We start from the raw sequence: 19,430 nt of genomic DNA on the forward strand, positions 1-19,430 counted from the left end.
CTGCTCTATCACCTCACCACCGCCCCTTCCAGGCTCCGCAGCTGCTTCTCAGAAGGCTGTCCGACCCCTCCCTCCTCAGCCTCCCTCTTCAGCCTCCCTCCCCATTCTCCCGCCTGCTCCTGTGCCCTGCTGCCCCTTTCTGCCTTTTTTCTTGTCAACCTCAGGGTCTCCCTTACAGGCCTCACAGGGTCTCCAAGTGACTTTACATTTCATCCCCGGAGCCCTCGCCCTCCCGTGGCTGGAAGTTGGCCTTTCCGCAGATGTTACCATTACCAGAACCACCCCCCACCCACCTCTGTGGGGAAACTCTGGAATTCTTTTTTCTGACCCAACCCCAGGCTCTGCTGGCTGCATTGCTGAGCAGCAAGTCCCCACGGGATGGTGGCAGGGTTGTTGACAAATGTGGCTGCTGACTGGGACAGGTGAGGGGAGAGGCTGATGAAGGCCTGGTGTGGAAAGGGCCTAGGTGGACGCTGGCTTGTCCCCAGACCGGGCCAGCGAGGCAGAGGTTGGCCATCTGCAGGGAGAGGTGGCGCATGCCCACACGGTGCCCTGCCAGTGTCCCTGGGCTCCAGAGGAGCTGCCTGGCACCTCAGGCCTCTGAGCCCCTCCTCCCGCCCGAAGGCAGGGACAAGGAAGCCTGGTTGCAGCAAAAGGCAAGGGCAGAGTGACACTGGGGACTGGTTTTTGGAAGAGGGAGGACAACAGGGATGCACAGGGTTGGGGGAAGTCCTAAATCTGAGCTTGCTTTCTCGACCAGCCCCGAGGGATGTGGATGGTCTATAAACCTGCTCCGGGAAAACCCAGGGCCTAAGCCGCAACAGGTGTCGGCCGGAAGGGGCCGAAGTGGACCCCCCACCTCTCCCAGCCAGACAGAGCTCAGCCGCAGAGGTCAAAGCAAGGGCCAGTCCAGTGGAAATGGTAAAGCCAGGCCCTCCTCTGTAGCACCCCAGCCCCGCCCCGACTCAGGCCCGAGGGTGCCAGGCCCAGGGCACCCCAGTTGTACATCAGAGGCAGGGCAGCGGCTTTGGGCAGGTGTGCCAACCCGGGTGGGAGCCTGTCTGTGGGGTAGAGAGGAGAGGAAGCTGAGGGGCAGGAACCAACACTCAGCCCAGGCAGAGGCTGCGGTGATGGCCCAGGGGCATCGGCCAAGGTTAAATGACGTCCAGCATTTCAACCTGTGGAGTGTTTTGGGGAACAAGGCTGGGGATGGAGGTGTGCAAGCCAAATTCAGGTGTTCTTTCTTTCTTTCTTTCTTTCTTTCTTTTTTGTTTTTTAATTTAGGTTTAGATCCTTTGCCACAAATGGAAGAGAAACGTGCAAACATTTAAAAAAAAATAAAAGCCTCATTCAGTTGGCATCCCCTGGAAGGGGTCTTATAGTGGGCTGGAAAAGTCCCCGTAGGTGGGATGTATCACCTGTTTTGCTAGATGACTAGTTATTTCCATTGGCAGCACAGAGTGCGAGAGGCAGATGGGACCAAGAGATCTCATAAACTCATTTAAAAAATTTTATAGATGATGTAACAGAGGCTCAGAGATAGGAGGTGATTCGCCCAAGGTCCTACAGCCGGATGGTGGCAGAGCTGGGCCTTGAACTTGGCTCTGTCGTGCACAGTGGGTTTAGGACCTGGGTTCATAGGCTGTGCCCCGGGTGGAATCAGCTGAACTGGGCCTCCCTGCCGTCTCTCCAGATCAGCGCCAAGGCCTGGGTGGGATCCTGGGGGGCCTGAGACCTCCGCCCAGGAACACGTGGGCAAGACCCTGTGCAGGTGGGGTGTGGGTCAGGGGTCAGGGTCACCTGGAGCAGGAGTTGAGAGTGGGGTGAGCATGCTCCGTCCCTCCAGGAGCTGCAGGCCTCCCCTGGCCGGAGTGTCCTATGACTGTGGTTCTCCAGGGACCCACCTTCCAGCGTGTCTGGGGCTGGTCTGAAAGGTGGCAGAGGCCCTGAGACAGGAAACAAAGAAGAAAATGCCGAGGGCTCCTGGTCAGCTCTCGGGAACCAGCTCCGGGGGCTGGTTTTCGCTGTTGCCTGCAGGAGAGGCCGCGGGGGCGCCAAGCCCTCCCAGCCCGACCAGCGCAAACCGCGGCAGCTCCTCCCGACGTCTACCCACTGGCTTCCTATTTTTACTCTTAATCACTGAACGCTGGGTTACCAAGGTCATCCTGTTGCTATAGTGAGGTGATGGCGCCACAGCGCTGGACCCTGGCTCCGAGGAAACACACCGGCCAGGCTGCTTTATTTTGGGGGGTTGACCGAGAGGATTTAAGGCACCGATTCCAGCCTGGGCAACAAAGGCAGCTCGTGCTCAAACCGCACAGAACCTCAGTAACAGGGAACAGCGGGCCGTTGTGGGGCGCGGGCATCAGAGAAGAGGGAGAAGATGCATCTTAAATGACAGAGACGATAAAATGTCATCGGGAAAAGCTAGGAAAGGACAAGCAAAACCAGATGGAGTTCCACTGCTGTGGCACAGCCTTCGTGGTCCCTGGGAGTTCAAGGGTCATGTTGGACGAGGTCCCCAGGTGATGAGGAGCATGTGGATACATGACAGTCCCTGGTCCCCAACATCATCCCCCTGGCTCCAGGATAGAAGCCACAGCCACAGCAGGTACCCGGCTGCTGGATAAGGACCCGAGGGGGCGTGAGATGGAGTGAGTGGGGAGGGCTCCAGGCCAGTGGGGTGGCTCACAAAGATGGACAGCCGAGGGTCAGGACAGACAGAGTGAACCGTCTGAGCCCAGCTGGCTGTTGGGGCAGGATTGTGGGCTCAGGCAGCACAACCACCCCTCCCACTTACTCCCACTTTATAGATGAAAAGGCTGAGACACAGAGAGGGTAAGTTGCTGACCCAAGGCCACACAGCTAGCTAATAAATGGTGGAGCTGAGATACAAGCCTGATTCCAGAGGTTGCAAGCCTTAACCACCATGAGATGTGACCTCCAGAGGGTGGGCTAAACAGTAGGTGAGGGGACCAACTTGCAGGGATGATTAGTGAATAATCTGAGTTCACATAGTTACTGACAGCCCAAGAAAGGATTTGAGCCCAGGACATTTTAAACGTGAAACCGATCCTCCTCCTCCGTGGTGCATGTCATCAACAAGGTGTGTAGCTGGTCTCCATCTCTTAACTGCTTCTCTCCTCCCTGTTTCCAGATTTGAAAACCCCTGCCTTCACCCAAAAGATAGATCCCCTCATCTCTTCACTGTGGGGAGAAACAAGGGACAAATCTTAGATGTCTTTCCTCAGCCCTTAAGACCAGACAGTCCATAACTGGACCTGGCTTAGTATTTAACCTCACTGCTTCACATTACAGTTAATAAAACTGACCCAGAGAGCTCAGGCACCTTGTCTGAGGTCACACAGCCAACTAGTTACAGACAGGAAACAGCGATTCTGGATGCAGCACTCATTGGGTGACACTGGATTGTATTGTTGCTAAATTGGAATAAATTCAGCCTTAAGCTCAGACTGGAGGATGCCATGGATGAACATCTATTAAAACAATACATACTTACATATATATACTTATATATACCTACATACATATATATACACATACATAAACGTGTGTGTGTGTGTGTGTGTGTGTGTATCTCCAAGCAATGTGAAGTGTGTCCGGAGATGCTTAAAAGCACCCCCTCCCCTCGGGGCCCTCCCCACCCCCTCCCCAGGGGTAGCCACTTAACAGTGCTGTCTCCTATGGCTCCTTAATTCTCCTGCCAGCCACTGGGTCGTGGAGGATCCATGCCACAGCAAGGCTATTTTTAACAAGCATCCCAGGCTTCGGGGGGTTGAGGAGAGGGGAAGAAAACATATTCCATTTGTGTATTTTTAATCCGTGCACATTTGAGCAGGCAGTGGCTTTCCTGTCCCCGCTGCCAGGGTTGTGGGCAATTGATGAGACTCGGGCGCTGAGTAATCCTTTCTCTTCCCCTAACGAGGCTGGAGGGCCTTGGGTTCAGGCCGGTTTCCGGCTGCTGGCGGCCCCAGCTGGCTGCCTCCTGATCCCGCCGCCCCCAGCCCTGTCCCTGGCCGCCTGGAGGAGATCCTGGCTGGGTCTCCAGGGCAGAGGAGGCCTGGGAACCTGACTGTTGGGCCAGCCTCATATTTAGAAATGTCTCCTGCCAGACGCTGGCGCCAGTCCCACTTGGGCCCTGGGCAGGGGCTGCCGTCAAGCGGGCAGAGCCGGAGTGGGCACCAGCCACTTGGAGGGTAAACACCATCCCTTGTGCCAAGGAGCTGGCGGCAGAGCTGTGCTCAGGGCACGGAGGGAGCCTGTGTCCAGGACAGGTGGGCGGAGGGAGGGGGCGGAAAGGTGACAGGAGGCCTGGCCTGGGAAGGAAGGAGGTGGAGGAGGCCCAGCTCCTTGCCCCACCAGCCCCTGCTCAGGTTCTTGGCCTCCTCCCCAGGTGCCCCAGACTCTGCCCCTGCCTCTAAAGGAGGCCCGTGGCCCCTCCATGGGCCAGACAGTGCCCAAATCCGGCCTTTTCCTTTTCTATCTGTGAGTTCCCACTGGTGGGACAAGAGAGAGGCCACTGCTGCAGGGCTGCTCCTCCTCTCCCCTTTCACATCCATCTGTCGAAGGTGGCCCAGGGTGACGTCATCCCGAAGGGTCTTTCAACAGCACCAGCGCACAGCTCCCCACCCGGCTGGCTCACCTGCTTTCTTCTCCAAGACACTGTGCGGTGATGGATGAACCAGAACCACGGAGCCAGGCTTTAAATCGTCGCCCTTCTAGGTGACAAATGCCATGCCTTAGCCCTGTGAAAACTCTTTTCTTTTAACACAATTCCTTTAAGGAAGAAGTCGTAGTTCATTGGCTCATGCCTCAGATCTTTCCTGAACAACTGTGCTCTTCCGCTCTACAGTGTCCCAGGAGACCCTGCTGGAGATGGGTGGGGGCTCCACCTCTCTGCTGGTGGGCCTCGGGAACCCAGATATGCAGAGAAAACCGAAGTGCAGCATCAAGACTTAGGCCTGCAGACTGGTACCAAGGCAGTGCATGTCCTCAAACCCCTGGCGATACCTCCTCGCCCGTCCAAACTCCCCTCCTCTCCCCACATCAGGGCAGAAGAGCTCCCAGAAGTGGTCCAGAGCTGAGCACAGTGGCACATGCCTGTAATCCTAGTGGCTCCAGAGGCTGAGGCAGGAGGATCTTGAGTTCAAAGCCAGCCTCAGCAACAGCGAGGCGCTAAGCAACTCAGTGAGACCCTGTCTCTAAATAAAATTCAAAATAGGGCTGGGGATGTGGCTGAGTGGTTGAGTGACCCTGAGTTCCATCCCTGGCACCACCCCCCCCCCAAAAAAAAAAGAAAGAAAGAAAAAAAAAAAAAAGACTCTTCCTTCCCTTTGTGCTGGGGATTGAGCCCAGAAAGCATCCACTCTGTCACTGAGCAGGTATTTCCTTTGTATCTTCTGGGAGCCGCGAGAATGAAGTAAAGGGATGATGGACAAATAAACAAGCGAATAGACAAAGGTACAAATGGAAACGGAATCTTTGCTCCAAGGGAACTTAAAATTTAGATGAAAGAGGATGTGCATGTGGGACCGCGTGGCACAGCGTGGTGAAGGGGCTCCTGGGGATCGGCCAACCCCTCCTCTTTACAGGAAAGAGCCCACATGCTGGGAGGAGTGGTGTCGCCCCAATGCCATCCATAGAGGACCTAGGTCAGAGGATGTGAGATCCGGAAACGAACGCAAGGCTGCCCTAAGTGTCCCTCGTCCTTGGGAAAATTGCCTTTTCATATGGTTGGGAGTGGACCGTGCAATTTTTCTTCAAGAGCTAATTGTTTGGCTGACAGCACAGATAATTAGGACTGAGAATCCCGGAGTGAGGGCGACAGCACCATCTGCTGTGAATATGTTTCAGCCCCACCTCACAGGAGAGCCCGGAAGTGCTGCTGTGCACCTCCCCCGCAGAGATGTGTGCACCTGGGCCCAGCTCCAGGTGACCCTGTAGCTGGGGGGCTGGGATGGGGCCTGGCTTCTTAGGGGTGCACTTTCTCCTTCCCCACAGCATCTGCTGCCCTTAGCAGGACTCACTAAGAGGTCCGAGGACTCTGGGCAGCCTCGGGCACAGCACTGACACCCAAGGGCTGATTTCCTGTCACTCACTGGGGCCTCCTGTGTTGAGGCTGTGGCCTCTGATGACTGGATTGGACCTTTGGGTCTGCACTGAGCTACAGGGCTGTTCTTTGAGCTATAGTTCAATCCCTACTGATGCGACAATAGGGTGCGACATCTGCTAGCTGGGTGCGGTGGCGCATGCCTGTAATCCCAGCGGCTAGGGAGGCTGATGCCCGAGGACTGTGAGTTTATAGCCAGCCTCAGCAATTTAGTAAGGCCCTAAGCAATATCGTGAGACCCCATCTCAAAATGGAAAAATAAAAAGGGCTGGGTGGTTCCGTGGTTAAGTGGCCAGGATTTAATCCTGGTACCTAATTAATAGTAATAATACCTGCCTTGCTTTTCAAAGGGGCTTGTAAGTCCCTGTGTTGCACAGAAGGGCCTCAGAGACTGAGCCAAGGAGGCTGAGCAGCCCAGGAGGCTCAAGGTCAGCATGGCCTCCCCAGGAATCTGTGGCTCTTTGTCACAGCCCATTTCCTCTCTGCCTGACCGCTCCCGTTGACCAGGTGCCTCCACATTCCTGTCTTCCGCGTCTATCACTAAGTTTGCTGGACGCATTTTTCCTTCAGGGCTGTTCCCAGCCCCTCCTCACTCCCATCCACCTGCTGCCCCCTGGGGTGGCTTGGCAGGGAGGAGTCCCCCTCACACCGGAAGCTGGAAGGAGTGACACCTGGGAGTCGGAAATCCTGGTCTTGACTCTGACACCAGCTCAGACCCTCAGCAAGCTTCTCAACCTCTCTGTGCTTCTGTCTCCTGTCTTTGAAGCACCCCTTCACAGAGCCGCCGGAAGCCCAGTGTACACCACGGGGTACAAGATCCTGGAAGAGCGGAGGCCATTGTGTAAGGGGCACGTAAGACGTGGCCATCTTTCAAAATCGCCACGTGGGCCAGAGGGAAGACTTTGCCCGTCCCTTCCTCTGCTGCCCTCACCCTGCCCTAGGTTCTTGCCCTGGCCTGCAGGAGCTCCCAGGGTTGGTGTGGAGCTCAGGTCACCTGGGGCAGTGGGAGCCTGGAGGCCAGGCCTGGTTAGAGGTGCAGGGCTGTGACCAACCAGCATGGACCCAGTGCCCAAAGGCAGCCTGAGCAGGATGGCTGCCGCCAGAGGTCCTCTGGCCCTTCCTGGCCAAGTGTGAGCCATGATCTTGACCTTGAAGTGTAGGGATTCAGTCGAGCCAGAATTACCACAGGGGTCTGCGTGTCCTCTCCAGACCCCTATTCAGGACCTCCCTGTCCACCTTGAGTCCTACCCCTCACCCCGGGAGCTCTGCATCCCTCCCTGTCTCCCGCTTTGAGAAGGGTATTGGAAAGCGGTTCGTCACCTACACAGGTGCGGCTCTCCTGCAGCCTCCCAGATCACAGCACTTCAAAGCCTCGCCTCAGGGTCCTGGGGAGAAGAGCAGAGGAGCGTTCCATCTCTTGAGTGCAAAGGGCGTCTGTTTTCTTCTCCTTGCTGGGGTAATGGTGCAGCTCACAGGTTCTTTTAGTCTGAGCTACACTCTAAATGAGGCTGGATTTGCTTGCGTGATTGGAAGATGGGTCTTTTAGACAGAATGAAACATGCAGAGATAAGAAAATAGGAGTGGAGGGTGTGTGTGTGTGTGTGTGTGTGTGTGTGTGTGTGTGTGTGGGCCTGGAGCAGGACATGATCACCAGATCACTAAAGATGACAGAGTTGTAGTCACCAGGCACTGATGTCATAATAAAGAACCATGCAGGGATGGCTTGAAGATTCGAGACCCGTTCACCACGGGGACCTGCGTCTCTAGTCCTGATTGGTGACAGGTCTCTTCTCTCTGCAGATCCCCTCTGAAGCAGCTGGGAACTCAGAAGGCTCCCCATCCTGGAGGAGAGTTTCAGCCAGAGAGGGAAAAGAGATGGCGTGCAGCCCACCCAGGGCTTGAGGTGGAGCGAAATCCACAGCCTGTTGGACCTGGAGCCTCCGAGTGGGGGTTGCACCACTGGGGTGACTCAAGAAGAATCGATGCTACGGGCCCCAGCGACATGTACATGGTGTAATGACAGGTAATGAACCTGAAGCTCGTCTATCCTTTATGAATGATATGGCAGGTAGGAGAATATATCAGCCTGCAGGAGACACCAAGTGTCAACCCATGGGAAGATAACTATGCAAACAAAGCTCAGGAAGGCCTGATAAGAGGATGGATGGATGCTTTATAGTTATTAGTTTTTGCCCACGTGCTTGCCAGAGCCACGCACCGGAAGATTTAGCATCAGCGGGGTTCACTTCCTTGCCTTGTGGGAAGGCTTGGTGCCTGGGTGGATGTAGCAGGTCTTACAAATCAGGAAGTTACAAATCAGGAAGTCGTTACCTCGGTCACTCTTGTGGGAGGCAGGGAATTTATGCCGATGGGGAAACAGAGGCAGCAAGGGTGCAGGAGCTCTTCCTTGCATCCGTAATATAGGAGGGTGGACCTGGACACCTTGCTGGTTGGGAGGTCTTCAGGTTCGGTTCAGACGCCTTGAGTAACAGAGTATAATGGTTCAGTGCTCCTTAGGAAAAGAAGAAAAGAAGGCTGTGGCTCCCCTTCCCTTCCAGGTGCCAGGACAAATGGAAGATGACCCAAGGCGGCCAGGGAGGTCATGAATGGGGGTCTGGAGAGGACACGCAGTCTGTCTGGCAGTTGATCTTGAGTCTAGCAGTTGAACCAGGGACTTGGTCAAGGCAGGAAGCATCAAGAGATCCCCAGAGCCAAGCGGGCAGGGATTTGAGACTGGACAGAGGGGACCTCTAAGGCTGGAGACCCGAAAGCTAGCTCGTTCTGACGTCAGAGCCTGTTCCTCTGCCTGTCTGGTCTTCCCTGTGCGTGCCGTGCTGTGCAGGGTACCACTCTGGCAATTTCCACCACAGGGGAAATGGCAGCTGAGACGGAAGCAAAAATAGCTTGGAGCCTTGGGAAACTGAGCAGGAAAGGGGAGAAGGGCCAAGGGCCTGAAGTGGGAGGCCCCAGAGGGTGTGGCAAATTCCATTCCAGTGCAGGCCAGTGTCAGGGTCCTCGGGTCAGAGCCCAGGGCTGGGGAGGGGCAGAGCAGCAGGACTTCTGGGTGGCCTTGTTCTAAATCAGGCAGAAAGAGTAGGTTGAAGGGATCCAGAAAGCTGAGCCCAGCTCTTGGGAAATGGGCCAGCCACAGGCACCAGACAGGCCCAGGACCTGACTCCGGTCTTAAGTGATAAAACCGAAGGGGAACTGAGCTCCCGGGGCTGGTGGTGCCTGGGGGTCTTAGCTGGGAGCAGGCAACCACACAAGTGCCTGGGGCTAACTAGGACCTGGGGTGTATCCCCCCCCACCCCAGCTGTCAGCTGGGCAGGTGGTCTGCACATGTAAAGTTTGGCTGGGGGCTAGCACCACGGCCTTGTGGTGGGAGGTCATGGAGAACAGGGTGGAGGTAGCAAAGATCCAGCCCTGTAGGCTGGGCGAGGACTTCCATCACATGCATGGCCCTGGGGAGGAAGGGGCCGGGTGCCTCCTGACCTGGGCCAGACAGAGCAGAGGCCATACTCTGCCAGATGTTCTCAACTGATTTTGCTAGTATTTACCAAGTACCTGTGTGTATTGGGCACCACACCCTGTGCCAGAAAAGCAGTGAATGAGATGCAGCCTAATCTCTGGAGAAGGGCGTGGTGGCAGAGAAAAGCCCAAAGCCAGGTCCAGGGCTCTGGGAGCCATAGGCCCTTGTCTTCAAAATAGGGACCACCCTGTCTCATGCCTAGGCTGGTAAGGAGAGTTCAATAGAATAAAACATGCAGCGCACTGAGCCCAGCAGCTGGCACCACCATCAGTGGTCAGTGTATTTCGTTGACTTCCATTGTTTTGCTCTAGGCAGAGCTCAAGGTTGCTGGGCTGCGAACAGGGGAGGCTGGAAGAAATTCATTCTGACTCTTTTGGTGACTGACAGCCTTTGAGGCCTGGTGATCAGAACTCCTCTGGCCAGAGAAAATGTGGTTTAGAGTGAACCCTACATTCAGGATAGGTGACTGCGTATTTGGGGGCTGTGCCAGTTGCTGGGCTGGAGTAAGACAGGAGGCAGGAGGGGCAGACCCAGGAATTTGGTCAAGTGTAGAGAGGAGAGAACATCCTCAGAATGCTTGGAGAGTCTTGACTCCTGCTTCCAACATAGCTCCATGTCTAGGGGCAGGGTGGGGGTATGCAGCAGCCCAGGCAAGACCAGGGATCCCGAGTACAAGTGGCTCAGTAGTGATGGAGGGTGACGGCAGTCATAAGGCACACCACTCATTTCAAGTTTGCTAGTAGGTGCATTGAAAATAAGCAAGTAATATTCATTTTAAGAATGTACTTAATTTAGCTCAATATGTCCCAAATATTTCCACTTGAACATACAATCAATGTAAAAATTAGGAAGGAAATATAATTTTTACATTGTAGTTTTTTTGTATAAATTCTTTGAAGTCCAGGGTATGTTTTATGCTTATAGCACATCTTGGTTGGGACTAGCCGCATTTCAAGTGTGCAGTAGCCACATGTGGCTAATGGCTACTGGGTCGTTTAACACAAGGTCTAGAATCTAGAATCTCTTGCCAAGGAGCACCCAGGGTGGATCCTGAGCTAAACAGCAGGCTCGTGAGCTTAACATTCCCTTCTTATGAAAGGTCTCCAATGAATCCCCGGAGAAATTCACTTCAACAATAAATTCTATCTTGGTGGCTCTAGAAGGTGCTGTGCATCCTCAGGAGCCAGCCCTGGCTCCAGGATGGGGCCACTCGTGAGTTCTGGGACCTGACTTCATGCTCTCTTCAGTCCCCTGAGCCTCAGAAGTTCCATGGAAATTGGAGCTAATAATTTCTATCTTGCTGGACAACTCTGAGGACTGAAACAGTAGTGAGTAAGTTTCTCTGTGACACTCCATGTCAAGAAACGAGTCCTTTTATTTTTCCCAAATCGAATGAAAACAAGTCTGAGTTCCCTCACTGGCTGAGTTTGGCAAAAGTTTCCGAGCAGGCATTTCTGCAGCTCCGTCTCCACCCTTCCGGTGCCTGGGAACTGTGGGGGCTCGGCGGGGCAGGAAAAACGGGGAGTGTTGAGGGAGGCTGGACCTTGGCCCATGCTGGTGAATGAAGCCGCTGTGGCCCGTCCTTTTGCAGGCTGTGGGTCAACCGCAGGAGGCAGGCCCCTGCATCCGGCTTGTGTCCCAACACCAGCCCCTGCCACAGGGGATGCCAGGTCCCAGGCCACCCTCTCTAGGGAGTCAGCATGGCCAAGGTGGGTTCTGGTGGGCTGAAGGTTGCCAAACACTCTGGGACCCAAGTCATCCCAGCTGTCCTGGGGGTCCAACCTAGGGGTCCTCCTCTGAAAGCTGGGTATCCTTCAGCCCTCTCTCCCCAGCCTCCAGCAACAGCCTTCGAAACAAAGGCCCATCTCCACCTTATCTATCCTTCTTTTCATGGCCATAAAAATACAGATAACTCCTCCTTAGGAGAAGAGAGCCCTAATCTCAGTGTCACCAAGTATGGCTCTTCTTCCTGGGGGTTGAATGTACAGGGGTACATTTCTTGTTATTCTGAGACTAGTCTCTGCAGCCGCCAGCAGAACGCAGTGACTTCCCCTCACTTAACCTAGTATCTTCGCCATAGAGCTTCAGCGAGGTGCACTCTCCACAAGGTCAAGTTCCCCATGCCCAGCCCATCCGAAAAATGTGTTGAGTAATCTCTGTCCTCTGAGGTTTTCCTGAGACTCGCATGAGCTGCGACATATGGAAGTCCACTATAGAGTTATCACATGTTGTGGAGACTGCTGATTCCCTAGGAGCTGGGTGGAGGCTGCTGTGGGGTTCTGAAGCGCCCCCTCTCCATCTCGCACACGTGGTGCGCTGTGCGTGTCCTCCCTGTGACTCAGGGACTTGCTCCCACCAGGCTCTCCACCCTAGGGTGCACTCCTCTGATTTAACGCTTCTCCTCCAGGACGAGGGAGGAACTTGTCTGTTCATGGGAGGGAGGGGAGACCCTGACGTCTTCATTTTCCCTCGGTCTGTGGGCTGGAGTCTCTAACCAGGCTCCCATACAGATTATCATGGATGTTCATAGTCCATCCGTCCTGCAGAACCAAGGAAGCCCGCAGGCCCTCCCCAGCCCCTGGAGTGGGTCTGGTGAGGACTTCTGGGCTCAGAAAGGAGGGATCCTGGCTGATCCCACATCCTCCTACCTTACCTGGTGTTGGGGAACAGGATCAGAAGGTGCAGGTGGGAGACACGGAGAACTGGGTGCTCTAGCTGTGCTAGAATTGGGGCACAGGCTTTGAAACAAATGAAACCCAGTTCCGACCCCAGGGTTTCAAGGTTGGGGCCACACTGAACTGTGTGCGGGGGGGGGGGGGGGTTGGCCCTTGACGCTTGCTGCAGTGGTATTTGGGTCATTCTAGACAGGACCTACCCCCTGAAGGGTAGGCCCCCACCCCCTCTGCAGCTGTCTCCTGTTCCCTACCACCTCTCCTGGGCCCTGAGCTGTTAAGGGTGTCACGGATCCTAAGAGTCCTCCAAACCAGTATCATTGTGACCTAACATCTCTTTTATAAGCTAATCTATGGCATATTTGGGGACCAGTTTGTGTGTGTGGGGGGACCTACATAATAAGGAGCATTTAGATAGGGCAGTAGTCGTGGCTTTTTCCTAGATTGCTGTGTGACCCGGTGCAGATCTCTTAACTTCCCTGGGCCTTAACTGTTCCCCTCCGTTCAGTGGTCATGAGAAAGTGCCCTCTCTGATTTTGCTGCATGCATTCTGAGAGCCAGAGGCACAAAGGCCCTCGGTGGCCCAGGATTTGCCAGCATTATTGCAGAACCCTTTCCTCGCCAAGTCTAGCACCGTGCGCTCTGCTCTGCAAAATTAGTGCGTGTATTGCTTCCTAGGGGCCCACGGGGAGAAGCTCCTCATATATCACCTTAAATTTTGCAGCAGGGAGAAGCAGAAAGCCACATTGCCCTTGACTGACAACCTTCATACATGTATTTAACAATTTTAATTTTTCATGATTCTTCTGATAAAAATAGTGCCCGACTAAAAACAAATACATTTGTATTTTCCGTCTCCTTAATTAGTTTCTAATTTGGGGGTTCTTATTAGCTTAAAATCATCTCACTGAAATGGTCTTAGGATGATTAAAAAAAAAAAAAAAGAAAAGAAAACGTGAAAAACCACAATCAATTCCTGAGAGATCTTCCTGTTTAATTATGCTGATTGGTGCACTAGAGACCCCGGGCAACATGAACCTCTCAGAATAAGCTTGATTTGTGCAATTTGGTTTTAAAAAATTTTGGATGCATATTTATCATGATCAACTCTGTGTTTTCTCCTTGAGATCTTGACTTGTTTCCTGAGATGTGGGAGGAGGAACCCACGGGCTATTGAAACCCTGGGCCTTTAGTTTAGCTCATGGACTCCTTGGCAGGGCCTGGACTGAATGGGGAACTGAGGTTCCCAGCTTGTCTGGTAATTTAAAATGTCTTTTCTTAAAGAAAAAGGAAAGAAGAAAGAAAGATAAAAGAATACCCAGAGGTAGGCTAGGAAAGCAAGGGCTGACGGAATTGTAGCACGGGGTGGTAGGAGAATGGTCCATGGAATCATAGAAAAACGGGCCAATCTTGGGTTAGAGATCCACCCAGAACAAAACTCCAGAATGCACTATGACTTTGGAGATATTGGAAAAACTCAAGTTTGTCAAAAGGATTTGTCTGTCACCCTCATGCCCATGGACCATTCATCAGCTTGGCTGAAAGTTGGGTACCCAGATGCAGTGGGAAGGGGAGGATGCAGCTCTACCTGAGGCCCGCTGTCACCACGAAGCTGAACCTGTCAGGCTTTGGGTCTCACTACCACTTATACAGGGGACCAGAGGAACACGAGAAACCCCACCACAGTGGCTCTCCCCAGTCCAGACCAAGGCAAGTGCCTCGGGACCATGACCTCATCTCTCCAGCATAAATGATGCGAATGGAAGTAGAGTTGAGGGGAATTGTTACAGATTAATAAGGAGACACCAGCCAAATGCAGTCTGTGGGACTTGTTTGAATCCAGATTCAAGGTGACCTAAAGCAGAAGGATATGTTTGAGAGAACCTGGGAGATGAGACACAGGATAGGAGTTAGGTCGTGGGCAGTTGGTGCTAGCTTTTCAGGTTGTGTGATATTGTGGCAGTGTTACATACAAAAGTGTTTAGGATCACAAGAGGATGTCTTGGATTTTCTACAAGAGATTTTGGGAAAAAGAGGAATAGATGAAGCAAAAGTTTTATCTGTAGAATATTGAGCCCCATTGAAACTGGTTGGTGACTATTGCTGGGTACATGGGGATTTATTATGGCCTTTTGTGTGTAAAAAAAAAAAAAAGTGAAGAAGAAATGTCCCTACTAGCTGTTTGACCCTGAAATTTCACCTTTGGAGCTCTGCTCCTCTGGCTTAAGCCTTTCCTAGTCCAGTAACATGTAGCTTCTCCTGGGAGCATAGATGACCCTGGAGGAAAGGAACAGTGGGCAGAACAGATCCCTAGGACACAATAATGTGGGGTCCCGATGTGCGGAAGTGCCCCAGGGTAAGATAAGTTTGGAGAAGGCTGTGTTTAAGCCAAAGAGACTTCTTCAGAGCCTTCAGAGTTTCTGGTACTGTGCGTTGTGGAAGAGAGTAGGTGACAGCAATGAAGTATCCCCAAACTGTTGATCTGTCACGTGCTTTGGAGGAAATAGAAATCTCCAGCCCCTGCAAGGAAAGTCAGATTAGGTCAGAGCCTGATCCAGAGCCGTTTCCGGTTACTAACTGTTGTGCAACCACTTACACGTTCTGAGCCTCAGTTTCCCCATCTGTGAGATGAGCTTCATATCACCTGCTACCGACCTCATATCACCTGCTACCGACCTCATTAGAATGGGTACAGTAGAGCCCAAGACCAAAGGTCATGTGTGACAATCATGTGGTGCCATTTTCTAAAAGTCAGTCCACAAATATTTGCTTGCGGCTTGTGCTCAGGTCCCTGTGTACAGGGTACAGTCCATTGTTACCCAGCTGGTGACTGTTAGTGGGTGTCACACACTCAGAAGTCACAAAGGTGGAAAGACAAGTTCTCTGCCCTTTGGGGGCTCATGATGGAGTTGGAGAGACATAAGAATAATCAATCACTGAGGGAACCATCAAAGCCACCCAGCTCTGGGGAAGATAAGCCATGGAGGTTTCGAAGGAAAAGGGGATTGCTCTTGGCTACGGTGGTCTGGGAAGGTCACCTGAGCCAGGTGGCTTGGTAGCCAGAGGAGGATGTAGGTGGATAGAGGTCCCTCAGTTAGAATATTGCCCTTGCCCCTGCTCCTGCATACCCACATTCTGCAGGGGAACACATAAACCTTGTTTGGGTTAAGATGTCATCTGACTTGGGGACATAGATCCTCCCTGTTCAGAGCAGGGGCCGATGCTCCCCCTGCCCAGTCCTGCCAGCCACTCCCATGGCCTCCTCTGTTCCATCCGAGCCAGAGAAGCTGGGATTGCTCATCCCTCTCCCTCAGTCCTCTCTTCAAGTCACGGAGATAAAGCAGCATGCTGTGGCTCTGACAGCCAAGCCCCCGACATCATGGAGTCACTGCCCAGGGCAGTGTGAGAAGACGACCCGGGCGAGAGAGGTTAGGAAAGGTGGGCGCAGTGGCTGCGGTAGAGGTGACGGTCTGTGCGACACCAGAGGCCGGCTGGGCTTCCTAGGTGCAGAGAGGTGGCGGGGCAGCGACTTCCCGGCTGGACAGAATGGAGTTATTTGGGCTGTGAACAGCAGTTAAGACCACTTGCCACCCCAAAGCCCACATGGTCCTCTAATTTGCACAGAGCAAATGAAAGAAAAGGGCCCTCGTAAGGACAGCATTGTGGCAGATACTCAACAAGGTGTGTCCAGTGCCTGAGTGCCCACCCCAAGCCATTCCAGGATTTACAGACATGCCAAACACATGGCCTGTCCTCAGGAGTCCTGGGTGGACAGGGCTTAGCCCATGAAACGGGAGCTATTGTTAGTATTGATATTTTGGGAAAGGACCTTCTCAGTTCCTGGCCCCACCGTGGACTTGTATGGCAACCTCAGAGACTCAGCTTTGAGTTCTGGCTCTGCCATTTGGGACAGGTGACATAGTTTTCCTGGACCTCCATGTCCTCAAGTGTAAGGGGAGTGGCTGTTCTCCCTCCTGGGATTGTGGTGAGGACAAAATGAGATGAGGTAGAGAGAACGTTTGATCCCAGGGACCTCTGGAGCTTCAGTTTTTTTCTCTTCCACTAAGAAGAAATCAAGTGTGGGACAAGTTGCCTTGGGCCTCAGTTTCTTTGGCTATGAAATGGAAATAATTAAATTGTCTGCCTTACCCACACCAGTGGACCATGGAGAGAGGGCTTCATGGGCAGCATTTGCACGAGCACTTCAAGGCGTGGGAAGAGTTAGTCAAACACTAAACGCGCTTATTGTGTCCACAGGCAACCCACTGACATAAGCCACACCCAGAAGGTAAAGTGTCAGAGTGGCAAGATGCGTGCGGCTGGGCCCATCATGGTCCAGGCGGGAGGAATGCCGGTACCTACTTTCCTGGCTCCCTACAGCCCCCGCAGTGTGGCAAGGCCAGGAAGAGCTGACCTCGCTCTGCCACTCAAACTGTCTTGTGTGCCCCTGAGCAGGACCCATAGCCACCTGCTCAGACCCAGCCCCGAAGGTAAAATCTACCAGGGACAGCGCAGGAAGGGTCCAGCAGAATGTTTGGGAAAACCTTTCCAAGTTGGAAGCAGCCATCAGCCCGTGCTCACTGGAACTGGAGATTTAATAATGCTTGTTAATTGATTAATGTGCAGCCTGCCATTTCATCCGCCTTTTGGGGAGAGAGTGACCATCCTATTTATATTAGAGAGCTGCTCTTACAGAAGCCTACCTGAGCCTCTGCCGAGTTTATCAGTTGGAGGATATATCTTCCCCAGCCCTGGTGGAAAACAGGTGGCCGCCTGGGCTGAGACCAGACATCCATTTACCCACTTATTCTAATTAGTTTTGTAACTCAGCACTCACTCCGGGCTTTGATTTACAGTTAATGGCTCATCTTAAAATGAACAGTTGTCTGGAATATTCCATGGGTCAATGGCTGACTTTTAGGAAGTGGTGGTATTGACATGGCAGCCACGTGATGAGTCCTGCAGCACCAAATCTATTTTTAGATTTTTTTTTTTTGCCACTACTTTTTTACTTCTCCCCTTACTGGCCATAAAGAATCCCCCACAGATGTGTGATCCTTTTAAAGCCGCATGGTGTGGTGGAGAGAGCACAGGGCTGTGAGGTTGGAGAAAGAAATCCTCAGCCCAGCTTTGCCATCATCTCACTGGGCAGAGCAAGCAAAAAAGTCCCATGACCTTTCTAGGCTTCAGGTTCCTATGGGGTGGATGGGACAGGGTTGAGAGGAGAGTTCCTCCCTGAGACTCTGACTCAGGACCCTGTGTGTGTCAGCCCAATGGTATATGATGGGCATGCAGTGAATTAGGTCTTTGCTCAGTTTACCAAAGTAACTGCTTCATATAAGAAAAAGATTCAAACAATGTAAGTATTTAACTGAGAGAATGAGGGAACTTGTGTGCCTCTACTCTCCCCCAAAGATCAGCACTATCAATGATTTAGAGAGTTACTAAATCCACACCCACATTCATTTCCACAGCCACATCCACATCCACATCCATACCCATATCCACAGCCACATCCACATCCATATCCACAGCCATACCCATATCCACAGCCACATCCACACCCACATCCAGCCATTCCCATATCCATATCCATATCTACATCCACATCCATATCCATATCCACACCAACATCCATATCCACATCCACATCCACACCCACCTCCATATCCATATCTACATCCACATCCATATCCACACCCACACCCACATCCATATCCATATCTACATTCACATCCATATCTATACCATAGCCACATCCACACTCACATCTACACTCACATCCATATCCATATCCACATCCATATCCATATCCATATTCATATCCACACCTACACTCACACCCACATCCACAATCACATCCTCATCTATATCCTGTCTACACATCTCTATAGGTAGCCGTTTAATATAGATATATTTTTCCAGACCCATGATATAAACTAACATGGGATTGAGTTATATATTAAGACTCATAACTTATGTTTTTACTTGATAGATATCCTTTTTAAAAATTTTTGCTTATGTTTATCACTCTGATTCTTTATCATGTGCTTTTCTGTAATATGGATAGAATATATTAACAGGATAGAATTAATTTAATTCTTTGATGGCCACATGGGTGGCATGCTCAGTAAGGGGTTTGTCCATCCCTCCTGTCCTGGGAGGGCTGGAGGCTCGGCTCGGGGAGGGGAAGAGTGCACTGTCCCATCCTCAGCTGGGGGTGCGGCCCTCCCATGTCTGACAATGCTTTGGCTGAGCAGCATGGGTGCTGCTCCCAGAACTTGGGCACCAGCGCCAGAGCTGGGGTGAGGAAGGTGCTGGGAGGGTAGAGTGGAGCTGTGGATGGGAGCCGGGCAGAGAGGGGCCAGGAGTTTGCCCAGGAACTTGGTGCAGTTTGCTTGCTCCTGGAACCGGTGTCAACAGCTGGAACCCTGGTGAGTCAGGGGTTGTTGGGAGCAGGTGTGGGCTCCCCCTCCAGAGAGCACAGGTGGGTGTTAGCCTCAGGCAGGTCCCATACCATTCAGGCTTCCTGGTCCTTCCAGTGAAGTGGAAGGGAGGCCAGGCCACCAAGACATCAATCAGGCTGCCCGGTACCCCTGGCTCCCTCTGCTCTCCACTCTCAGCTTCTTCCTTGGCCAGAGGCGAGTGACTTACTTCCTGGGTTCATGTGAGGGTGGGATCCCAGCCACTTGCAATAGTTTCCCATTTCCTCTTGTATTAAATTGCATTGGAGTTTTGAACAGTACAGCATTTCTATGGATCAAAACCGAAATGACAAGGTGCACACTAACACCGCTCACTCTGGTCTCTGTCCCCTTCCACAACTCTCCCCATTGCCCCATGTAGGCATGCTTTGTATTTATTTTGGTTTATTCGTCCAGTCTTTTGTTGTGGTAAAATGCAGAAATTTGGATATATATTGTTAATTTTCTATTTTACTATATAAAACATGGATAACTGTATACTCCATACTGCACTTTGCTTATTTTATTTCCTTAACTCTAAATTCTGGAATTCTGTCTATATTAGTGTACAGAGAACTTCCTCAGGTTTTTATAGCTGTGTGATATTCCTTTTTTATTGATTTAAAAAAAAATGA

At 52.4% G+C, this 19,430-nt stretch overlaps 1 protein-coding gene across 1 annotated transcript in view; it reads left to right on the plus strand.

Annotated features, from left to right (window-relative positions):
* Zbtb7c (zinc finger and BTB domain containing 7C) overlaps window positions 1–19,430 on the plus strand; it is a 321,065-nt gene that overhangs the window by 54,328 nt on the left and 247,307 nt on the right. The window contains exon 2 of the mRNA XM_078030065.1: window positions 7,931–8,153. The gene's annotated coding sequence lies outside the window, so the exon portion shown is untranslated. The remainder of the gene's footprint in view (window positions 1–7,930; window positions 8,154–19,430) is intronic.

The sequence above is a fragment of the Ictidomys tridecemlineatus genome, chromosome 13 (genome assembly GCF_052094955.1).
Source record: "Ictidomys tridecemlineatus isolate mIctTri1 chromosome 13, mIctTri1.hap1, whole genome shotgun sequence".
Lineage (NCBI taxonomy): Eukaryota > Metazoa > Chordata > Mammalia > Rodentia > Sciuridae > Ictidomys > Ictidomys tridecemlineatus.